Genomic DNA, 12,484 nt, shown 5'->3' with positions numbered 1-12,484 from the left:
AGTCCGCTATTCTCAGATTCAGATCTGTCCTCTTTGTGTCTAGGCAGCTGTTGATCTCTGTTACTGTTGAAATTGATGCATCTGCTACTACACTGGGATAGCACAGTGAATGAAGTCCCTCAACCAATAGGAGAGGGAAACCCTCCAGTGACACAGTTACATTGCATGGAGACTGACATTAATCATAGTCACTGAGCAACCAGTCCCAGCTTTCAATACAGCACATTCAGTTCACAATATAACTGGACTGGACTATATGTTGACATTGCTGGCTATTGGTCAAATCTCCCATCACCAATTGCTCTAGTGAAGTCAGTTGTGAGGGAGAATGTCTTTTGTCTTTTGTCTGTTTACTATGCTCTTACCATCTCTCCCCAAATCCCTCCATCCACCAAAAGAAACACAATCAGGATGTTGTTACTGTGCTGATCTCTCCTCCACGGGAACAACCGTCAGCCAACACACTGTCACTGGGCACAGTCGCCCTGAACATAGATAGGAAATGTGGACTTCTCTGAATGTTACTCTCACTGCTCTAATAAGGCAACTAGGGAATATGCTTCAGTAATTTATTTATGCAAATTGACAAACTTCTAAATGCAGTTTTATTTGCTGTAAAACTGTACTTTTTTGCGCATTTTGGCCTCAGTCCAAACCAAAAGTGGTAATTACAATGAACTTATTCAGTAAGACTTATGAATTAATGAGTCAGGTTCGAATGAACATGTCATTCGCTGGGAGATAGGACAGAATGGGATAGTGGCTGTGGAGACTGCATGGGGGGTGGGGGGGTGGGGGGGTACAATGATATTCCCCAGTCATCATCCCTCTTTCTGACCGACAGAATTAAATCTAATGCATAACAAGGAAACAGCAACATTTGAGAGATGCAATGCTGAATGACAATATGAACTGAACAGGATCATTTTAAATGTGATAAAGTGAACTATATTTAATGTGCACACCACTTAATCATTGGGAATACAGTTCGATTAGGATCACTGGACCAGAAACATTAACTTTGATTTCTCTTCACAGATACCGCCAGACCTGCTCAGCTTGCCCTCTATGTTCTGCTTTTTTTTTGTTTGAGCTTGATCATATGTTCATATATGGCAGGATACTTAAAATTAAAAGCACACACTAATAACAAAATGTGGAGGGCTATGGGGACAGTGCAGGAGACTAACAGTAGAGATATAGTCTTTCCAAACTGGAAGAGACAATGGGCTGAGTTACCACCACTTTTGCTGTAAATAATTCTGTGATATGTAATCAAAGCCTTTGGAGAGGGGGTAGACAAGCTAGTTCAACGAAGGACACGCCGTGCTCCACCATCAATAATTTATTCCTGTCATCTCATGAAATTTCAGCTAAAAATGCCTCTAAAATGTCTTTTCAAACAAAGTGGAGTTCCTGAGATTTACAGGATATTCAAAAAAGTATTTTTTTTTCTTTGAATCTTAAAGAAGAAACAGATTTCGGCCGTAACACAGGTGTCACAGACACACCAACTATAACAGGAACAGGAAAGGACTACATTGTCCACATATAACAAAATTCAGCATGTAGCCCTGTCAAAAAGCATGAAATGTAGTGATACAGAAACATGAAAAACAAATAAAAATGGTGAAGAAGTGCCACAGATGAGGAAGTATCTGCAGAGATAAACAAAGTTAACATATCGAATATGATGTAACCCTGTTCTGAAAAAGTCATATTGGAATCAAAGGTTAATTCTGCGTATCTCTGCTCAGAGGGTGCCAGACCTGCTGAGCTACCCTCTATCGTTTTTTTCTTTTCTTTCTGAACTGTGACAAATTGACTGATCTGAATGATATAAGCAAAGCTGCTATCTGAGTTGAATCTCGAGTAAGTTGTAACCAAAAGAGAAAATGCTGGAAAATCTCAGCAGGTCTGGCAGCATCTGTAAGGAGAGAAAAGAGCTGACGTTTCGAGTCTAACTGCCTCTGTGCAGAGAAATCAGAATTAAAGTTTCTAGGTTAGTGGCCTTTCCTCAGAAAGGATGGTAGCCCTGAAAATGTTTATTTATATACATAAGAGGCTGAATAGCTGTTAGTGGAGACTGTTAGTAGCTAACAATAAGGGGTGAGTACTAGGCTTGGTGTATGGGTAGGGGGCATTGAGGAGTTCAGTCCCTAAAATTATTGAATATTATTTTGAGTCTGAAGGGCTGCATGGTCCACCCGCGGAAAATGAGGTGTTGTTCTTCAAGCTTGCGTTGAAATGCCCTGGAACACTGCAGCAAGTCTGACTCAGAGATATTGGCCAGGGAGCAGGATGGGGTATTAAACTGGCAGGCAACTGGAAACTCAGGGTCTTTTGCACAGGTCCAGTTTGGATATACTGTGAAGTGTTCACCCAGTCTAACTTTAGTTTCCCCAATGTAGAACGGTGGCACAGTGGTTAGCACTGCTGCCTCACAGCGCCAGAGACCTGGGCTCAATTCCCACCTCAAGCGACTGACTGTGTGGAGTTTGCACATTCTCCCCGTGTCTGCGTGGGTTTTCTCCGGGTGTTCCCGTTTCCTCCCACAGTCCAAAGATGTGCAGGTCAGGTGAATTGGCCATGCTAAATTGCCGTAGTGTTAGGTGAGGGGTAAATGTAGGGTTATGGGTGGCTTGCACTTCGGCGGGTCGGTGTGGACTTGTTGGGCCGAAGGGCCTGATTCCACAATGTAAGTAATCTAGAGCAGACCACAACGTGAGCAGCGAATGTGGGAAATGTTGATAGGATGCTGCTTCAGGTGGGAGGTATGTTTGGCCCTTGGTTAGCGAGGAGGGAGGAGGTAAATGGGAAAGTGTGACACCTCCGGCAGGGGACAGTGACGTGGACCTGTGTTGGGAGGGGGGGGGGTGTGGAGGTGGGGCGATGTGTTGGCAGTGAATAACGAATGGACTAGGGTGTCGCGGAGGAAATGGTCAGAAGGCAGAAAACGGAGAGTAGACAAATATGTGTCTAGTGGTGGCATCTCGCTGGAGGTGGAGGAAATGCAGACTGATGATCTTCTGCATGTGAATGCTTGTGGGATGGTAGGTAAGGACAAGGAGAACTCTAACACTGTTGCATGAGGGAGGAGAGAGGGTGAAGATAGAAGTGCAGGAGGTGGGTCAGAACTGGTTGAGGGCCCTGGCGAGAACAGTGCTGGGGAATTCTCGGTTGAGGAAGAAGGTGGACATTTCAGAGGCCATATTTTTGAACTTGACATCATCAGAAGCAATGCGGTGGAGACGGAGGAACTGGGGAATGGAATGGAGCATTTGCAGGAAACAGGGTGTGAGGGTGTATACTCCAAGTAGCTGTGGGAGTCGGTGGCTTAATACTGGATATCAGTGACCCGTCTATCCCCAAAAATAGAAGCAGAAATGTCGAGGAAAGAAAGGGAGGAGTCAGAGATAGACCTTGTGAAAGTGAGGGATTCGTGCAAACTGGAAACGATGACCTTTTCCAATTCTGGACAAGAGAGAGGAGCAGCAGCTATGATATCATCTATGTATCGGAGAAGCAGTTATGGATGGGGACTGGAAAGAACTAGAACAAGGAATTGTCTATGTACCCCATGAAGGAACAGGTATAACTTGAGCCCACGTGTGTATCCATGCACCCCCTCTGTGTGGCAGGAGCAGGCTGAAGCAATGGGTCTGCCCAGGCAGTTCTGTTTGTGGATTTTCAGGAGGACATAAAAGCGAGCTCTGCGATCAGAGGACCATCAGCTTCAGGACTGTTACGTGGGGGCGAGTGGGTGGGAATCTCCAGTTGAACTGTTGTCAGATTTAGTTAATAACATGGCCTGATGTGCCATGGCAGGGTTATGGAGCTGCAGGTGATATGTGGAGGTATCTTAGAGCTGGCACTCAGCCTCTGAAATGGAGAAATGAGTCCACCAGACTACAGCAGCAGCACCCTTATCGGCACAGGCTGAATAACACAGTCAGGGTTGGATCCATGCGTACAGCGTACAGTCTGCTTAGAGGGTGATAGGTTGGAGAGGGTGACAGGAATGCAGAGAAATTAAAACAACCAGTATCACATTGAAAGTTCTCAAAGAACAGATTGAATAAATGCCAGAGGAATGGGTCTAGGTGGAGGGAGAGTGTGGGAGCTGGGGGAAGGGTCTGTGGGATGGGGAATGGACTCTTGCCCAAAGAAATGGATACTGAGGAGAAGACGGTGGAAGAGGAGTTTAACATTATGTCGTTCCTGAAATTCATTAAAGGGGGCGCAGAGGGATAACGCTGAGAACTTTGCAGAGTACAGAACATTCGGCATTACAGCGTGGCAGTTTAGGAGGAATAGTGAATACACGACAGGAGGTGGGCTTGGGGAAGGGGATGGGGTCAGAGCGCAGGGCATGGGTGGGGTGACAGGTTCCAGAGGCTCATCGGCATCTCTCAGTTATTCCACCTTGTAGTCCTCGTATAGCTGGCGAGCACGGCGAATGAGCTGGAGAATGATGTAAAATTGTGGAATGGTGCAGCCTTGAGTCAATTTGATGAGATGCCATTGGACAGAGAAAATATTGATCTCAGTGGCACTGACATCGCACGATCAGTCCACAGAAAGTAACTGATTGAAAATTAGCGTTATCTTATTGTAATGCTCTGATTTCATTGGGGTGAAAGTCAACCAACAAGATCTTACTTTTCTGAGACTTTAGACCAAACCGTGAAAACAAATGATGTTATTAATAAGACAAATTCATCCATGATTTTGGAAGGCAGTAGCAAAGGCAGAGTTTATTTGTCATTCCCAATAGCTCGAGGGAAGGTGTCATTGTTCATTGAGGAAATTACCAGCACAGAATTTCCTCTGATTCCCGTTAACCACAGTTATCTGAGGGTGAATGATGCTTCATGAGTCAAATATTACTTTGATGCGAGGCAAGTTACTCTGATCTCACCTCGAATGACATTGGAAAATCAGTTAAATTGGTAAAGACCAAAATGATAGTACACGGCTTATTTGAACAATGTGCTCACTGTCCTCACAACGTTTAAGGAAAAACTGATGGATGGTCGTCTGATTCTGAGTAGAGGTTTGTCCTATTTATGATGAGGCTGTTTGGTTACACAGAGACAGAAATAAAGTTCCACTCTCTATAGGGAACAGAACCACCATGTTCACGGTGCATTGGACGGTGACAGACACACACTATTGTCTGTTCCTGTTGGACATTGATCATCTCAATCTCATCATTCACTGATGAACAATAGCAGCACAGAAGCCAGCAGTTCCCATCACCCCTGTTGGAAAGCAAACAGGGAAAGGAAGGGCCAGTGGAAGTGGGAGTAACTAGGGAAGTGGTGTAACTTACAGTGGGAGTAGGGGAAAAAAGATGTGAAGAGATATCATCAATGGAAGAGTATGTAGCTGCAGATGGAGCAGTGCAAGGGAAGGAGGAGTGTAAGAAAAGAGTAAGAAGGCCGAGGAAGAATGGCTAATGAAGTTTTAGTGACTGGGAAAAACTTGCTTTAGCAAATGTGAGTTTGGGTGAAAAATATCACTGTTCAGGAAAATTGGGATCTGGTTCCATTGAAAATTAAGATTTGATGTATTTCATTTTCTATACTTGATTCTTGTTCAGATTGCACATTCACTCTGTATTTTTGTATCTCCATCAATTGCGGTTTACATGTTTTTCCCCCTAGTATGGTATCTCATTTTTGAATTTTTTAACAATATGTATTTGCTTCCAGTTCAACGTAGACATGAGAACATGATTTGATCTCCTGCAGTTTGCCCATAACGTAGAATTTAATTGAATAGTTATTCTCATCACAATCACTAATTCAAGCAATGAGTCAGTATCCATCCTGCAGATGAAAAACTTCTTCAGCTCTGACTATTGATAAAAGAACAGTGGCACACAAATGGCTAATGTTCCAGTGCAAGGTGCCAAACCCTAGTTCATCTTAAATTCTGTACACACTTTATGAATAAGACATGCTGAGGGGCAGAGTGTAAAAGGTGAATTCAACTCTGTGTCGAAAATGCTATTAGCAGCTCCCTCATAATAGGTGTTAACTACATCACTTTGTAAATTCCCCAAAATGAGAATAGCAAAAGACTGGAATTCTTAATTCCTCTTCTGTGAATAACATCGGGAGAACAGGAAGGAAATCAAGGTTTGTTTGTGATATTCATAAATGATGATGGTGAGAATGTGGAAGATGGGGGCAGTGGAATGGTAACAAATGTTGGGGATGACACAAAGATTAGCTGGGTGGTTCACAATGAGGAGGAAAGGGTTAGGCTACAGGACGATATAAACAGATGATTTCTATATCCAGATTAATGGCCGATGAAGTTTAACACTGATAAATGTGAGATGATGCACATCTGAATTAACAAGACAAATGAGTACTCAACCTGTGAAGTGTGAGGGCTAAATTTGCTCCTTTTTTCATTGCAGCAGGGAAGATTGAGGAGGAAACCTGGTACAGGTGTACAAAAGCATAAGGGGAATGGAGAGGATGAACAGACAGCAGCTGTTTCCCTTACTCGAAGGGTCGAAAACAAAGGGATACATGCTTAAAGTGAAAGGCAGGGGATTGAGAGAGGATTTGTGAGTCTGTTTTGAACTGAGAGGGTGGCACAGACATAGAATATAAAATTTCTACAGTGTGGAAATAGGCTCTTTGGTGCACAAATCCACACTGACCCTCCAAAGAATAGCCCACACAAACACGTTCCTCCTATATTTACCCCTGACCTACACATCCCTGAACACAATGGGCAATTAAGCATGGCCAATTCACTTAACCTGCACATCTTTGGATTGTGGGAGGAAACCGGAGTACCTCGCAGAAACCACGCAGACATGGGGTGAATGTGCGAAATCCATACAGGCTGTCACCCGAGGCTGGAATCAATCCTGGGTCCCCGCGCTCTAAGGCAGGAGTTCTAACCACTGAGCCACCGTTCTGCCCCTGGTGACATCTTCACCCGTGCCTGGTCCGGGGTGCAGATATATGGAGTCTGGGAGGCAGGTCAGGTTTCATCACCATAGGTAACTTGTATGGTGTGATTCTGGCTCTCAATGTCAACACGTCTGCTCTCTGGGCCAGGCTCTGACTGAAGATGAATTTCAAAACCTGGTTGCTCATCAGCCATTAGTATTTAACCTGGACAATATTTGTACCTACACTGAAACCAGTGATAGCCTGTTGGCGGGTTATCCCCCTGCCCAAGGAAGATTTCAACTTACTTGCTTTGAAGTAATGTTTGACTGGCTGCCCTGAAGCAGGTTAGAAACTCTATGCACAGATTTTGGAACAGGCCACTCAGTCTCTCTGTAGCACAGGCAGCAGTGAGTTCCAATACCACTGTAAATGATTTCAGATAAATTGGAAGCAAGTTTCAGCGTAGCTCACTGCAAGATGTTGAGTTTACTGACCCCGAACAATAATCGGATATTTGCTATAGTTCATGAATTGGGCAACAATAAGATGAGGTAAAAACAATGATAGCAGATGCTGGAAACCAGATTCTGGATTAGTGGTGCTGGAAGAGCACAGCAGTTCAGGCAGCATCCAAGGAGCAGCAAAATCGACATTTCGGGCAAAAGCCCTTCATCAGGAATTAGGCAGTGAGCCTGAAGCGTGAGGACGGTGGGGGTGGGGAGAAAGTAGCATAGAGTACAATAGGTGAGTGGGGGAGGGGATGAAGGTGATAGGTCAGGGAGGAGAGGATGGAGTGGATAGGTGACAATCTATTGCAGTGCCTTGTGTCCCTAAAGCCGTAACTACTAAATGTCATCTTCACATTCTCCAGTATCAAAATAAAACTGTACATCTCTATGAATGGTCAGAGTTACTACATGGATCACACAGTAGCATTTATGTGAAGTAACCAGCAGCAAACGGCAATCCACAAATCACATTAATAACTGAACTTGGCGGATTCTGTCTGGGCTAAGTAACCACACAGATTATACTGGCTTTCAGGTGACTGTAACAATACACACTACAACTGGAGGTTTTGGCCTTACACTCCTCCAAAGCTTCCTGATCTCACACACATCACTCCCTCACACATTCAACTATTTAAAGGGAATCCACAAGCTGGTGAAACTGGAAAGATAGAACAGTGCAGCATGTACAGGCCTTTTGGCCCTTGACGTTCTGTTGACTTTTTATCCTACTCTGAGATCATACTAACCTACATACCTTTCATTATCCTATCATTCATGTGCCTATCCAATTAAATATCCCTAATATAGCTGAATTTACTACAACTGTTGGCTGTTCATTGCACACACCCACCACTCCCTGTGTAAAGAACTTACCTCTGACATCTCCCCTAAACCTTCCTCCAATTACCTTAAAATCATAACCCCTCGAGATAGCCATTTCCACCCTGGGAAAGAGTCTCTGGCTATCCACTCTATCTATGCCTCTCATCATCTTGTACACCACTGTAAAGTCACGTTCCATTCTTCTTCGTTCCAATGAGGAAAACACCCCAGCTCCCTCAAATTTTCTTTGCAAGACATGTCCTCCAGTCCAGGCAGCATCTTGATTAATTTCCTCAGCACTCTCATCAAAGCTTCCACATCTTTCCTACAACGAGGCAACGAGAACTGATCACAATACTCTAAGTGTGGTCTCACTAGGGCTGCATATAGTTGGCGCATAATCTTCCAGCTCTTAAACTCAATCCCTCGGCTAATGAACACATCAAATACCTTCTTAACCACCTTGTGAACCTATGTAGAAACATTGTGGGAGCTACGCCGTGGCCCATATGATCCCCCGTTCCTCCACAATGTAAGAATCCTGCCTCTAACCCTGTATTCTGCATTCAACTTCGACCTTCCAAAATGAATCGTATCCCACTTTTCCATATTGAACACAATATGCCACTAAGCAGCTGGGTCCTGCATCCTGTCAATGTCCTGTTGCAAACTACAACAGCCCTCTACACTATCCACGATTCCACCAACCTGTGTTACATCATCAAACTTACGAACCTACACTTCCAATTCGTCATCCAAGTCATTTACCAAAATCACAAGCAGCAGAGGTCCCAGAACCGATCCTTACGGAACACCACTGCTCACCTAGTTCCACACTGAATACTTCCCATTTACCACCACCCTCTGTCTTCTATGGGCAAGCCAATTCTCTATCCAGACGGATAGGACTCCCTGTATGTCAGGGCTCCTTACTTTCTGAATGAAACTACCACGGGGAAGCTTATCAAACACCTTGTTAAAATCCATGCACTCTGCATTCACTGCTCTACCTTCTTCAGTGTGTTTAATCCCCATCCTCAAAGAATCCAATAAGAGTTGTGAGGTATGACCAGTCCCTCACAAAGTCATGCTGACTGTTTCTAATCAAACTCTGATTTTTCAGAATCCTCTCCAATACTTTGCCCAACAGTGATGTAAGACTGATTGGTCTGTCATTCTCAGGACAATCCCTGTTCCCTTGCCTGGACAAGGGACTAACATTCGCCACCCTCCAATCAACCGACGCTACTCAAATGGAGAGTGAAGACGCAGAGACCATCGCAAAAATCACAGAAATCTCTTTCCTCTCTTCCTGTAGTAACTTAGGGTGTTTCCTGTCTGGATGAGGGATTTATCTATCCTTATGTTTGCACTTCAATCAGTCTGTATTTCACCTCAACTTGTTTACTCCCTGTCTAACCAACTGATTGACTGCTTTCCATTTCAGGGCTCTGTACAGTGCTGCCTACCTGAGCAAGTGTGGTTCCAAATATCCTGTGTATTATGGAATGGAAAACATAGGAAGGCAGAAATGCCTTTCTCATGAAGGGGAGATGCCAAAACTTTGACTCTGCTGCTCCTCAGATGATGCCTGAATAGTTGTGCTTTGCCAGCGCCACACTTTTCGACTCTGATTACCAGGATCTGCAGTCCTCACGTTGCCCATTACTGAGGGCTGTTCCCTCTGCACAATGAGCAGGGAACTAATCAGCAGAAACCCGTTGTAGTTAGAGTTGACTGTACAGTTCTGGAAAGCTGCATTTGATCAACACTTTTATTAAAAACGAAATTACAATTCAACAAATATTCATTCAGTCCCAGAGTTACAGTTTTGGTTCATGAATTAAGCAGATTGATAACGAAAAGTGAATGACTGAAGAACTCCGAGATACAGAGTATTCCAGGTACTATATTCCAGGTTGGATGTTCTTTACCTTTATGTTGGGAATATAATCAGACAGACAGATATGACAAGTAAATGAGATGACATGTGGAAGTGTGTCATTTTTACCATTACAGAGATGAGTTTGAGGGAGGTCATGGCTGACAACTCAATATTCTGTGGTACCAGAACTATTGTCAGGACAGGAGATAGAGTAAAAGATGAGGTAGTGTTGTCTTATAAATTATGGAGTCAGATACTGGCTTAAAAAGGAACGATATCTTGAAAGGATCATCTAATGAGGTTTGGTGGTTAAAGGTCATTGTCAAAACCATGACAGAAACACTGCTTGCGACACACTGTCGAACCCCAGATAAAGGAAAGTACGGGAGCAGGTATATAACCAAGTTATTGAGGTGTGTAAAAACAATAATAGGATCATTATATTCAGGCATTTCAATTCCAAACATTCATTATGGTAGTGATAACTCCTTAAGAGGAACAGGTGCTTTGAAATTTATTCCCGAGAGCTTCTTATATCAACATAGAGCAGTTACAACAATGGGCAGTGCAGTGCTGGGCCTCACTGTGGGGAACGAATCCAGTCAGATGTTCCAGGCAGAAGTGGGATAGCATTATCGGACCAGTGACTGTGATATCACACATTTTGACTTTGCTAAGGAAAAGACCCCAAAATGTTTGAATCATAAAAGCTTTTTGGATTGGGTAGACAGATTTTATGAAAAAAAAATGACATAATCCGGGCAAAGTGCAGTTGCCTCTGGATGAAACTATAGCAGAACAAGTTGGGGCGGAGGTTGGGGGATCATTTGTTTAAAATCAAATTGATGACAATGTCGGCCCAGCATGTTACATTGAAGATAAGATTTAGGAAAACAAGCCCAGAGAACATCAGATGTCGACACAAATCCAGAACAGGATGAAAAAGGAAAGAGAAGCTTAAAGCAGGTTCCAGGTGAGCGGGCCAATGAAGGTCCTAAAAGAATATAGAAAGTGGAGGGCTAAACTTAAAAAGGAGGGGTGATAAAACATTAGTGGGTAAGATTAGCAAGAATCCAAAGTCATATTTTGGTATATTAAGGTGAAGACGATAACATGGGAAAGAATGGGAGTGTTCGGGACGAAGGGGACAGCCTGTTTACGCAGCCAGAGAATATGTTAAATACATCTACGAATCGGTCTTCAGTTTGGAGAAGCTGTTTCTGGATTCAGGGAGAGTGACCGTTTGACCCTTGAGCAAATTGACACAGGAGCTGAGGAAGAATTGGAAGTTTATGTAAGATAGAGTGGGCAAATCACCAGATTAAAGACCACCATGTCTCACATCAGTGAGAGGGAAACAATTGTATAACATTCGGAGGGCTGTTGAGGCTGGATCATAAATACCTTCAAGGCTGAGAGAGACAGACTTTTATACAAGTGTTATGGGAAATTGCAGAAAAGTGGAATGGGGGATTAACAAAATAAAAATAACCTAATCGAAGAACAGCAGTCTCAGTTAGAGGATAGACATATAGTTGTCCCTATGTCTAATGGTGTTCTTTTCCAATAGCCCTGTATTCACAAGAACATCACCTCTCTCGAGGGATTCAAGGAATTCATAAACCGATACTAATAGACAGAAAGCACGAGAGGGCTGCGACAACACAGAATGCCTGTTGAGGTGAGGATTTGCATGGACAAGTCACCACTACCAGAAGGAAGACCTCAGCAAGACACCCTTCAAGGCCAAGCAGAGATCTGCACTGGGGAGCAGGTAGTCAGTGCCCAGTTGTCAAGGAGTGCTGAAGACCTAAACACTGCATCACTGTCGTGTCTCCTTCCTTCGCTGGCCAAAGCTATATATGGAGAGGTAGAGAGACATGCCGTTGTCGCAGAGTAAGCAGTAAGGCTTTGATACGAGAGGCGTCGGAAAGCTCCAGCTCAGCAAAATGTACAGGGTAACTGAAAAAAAGTCCTTTTAACTTTATTGTTATGGCCATCGAGATGGCAGTTAGGGCAGTCACACGATCCTCTTGTTTGATGTGGGATCTCAAGGAGATTTTCACAGTCTCTGATGACTATACACTGTGGGATCATTTGATTAAAATCAAATTGATGACAGTGTCGGCCCAGCATGTTACACCGAAGATAGGATTTAGGAAAACAAGCCCAGAGAACCTCAGATGTGGACACAAATCCTGCACTGTGGACTGTGCATCCAGCTTCATCTCCTGGGAGACCGTGTTAGGGAGCTGGAGATAGGCTGCATGATGGCTCAGTGGTTAGCACTGCTGCCTCACAGCACAAGGGACTAGCAGTCAAATCCTGGCTCGTGCAACTGT

This window comes from Chiloscyllium punctatum, chromosome 41, assembly GCF_047496795.1.
Source record: "Chiloscyllium punctatum isolate Juve2018m chromosome 41, sChiPun1.3, whole genome shotgun sequence".
NCBI lineage: Eukaryota > Metazoa > Chordata > Chondrichthyes > Orectolobiformes > Hemiscylliidae > Chiloscyllium > Chiloscyllium punctatum.
Note: the sequence above shows the minus strand (reverse complement) of the source record.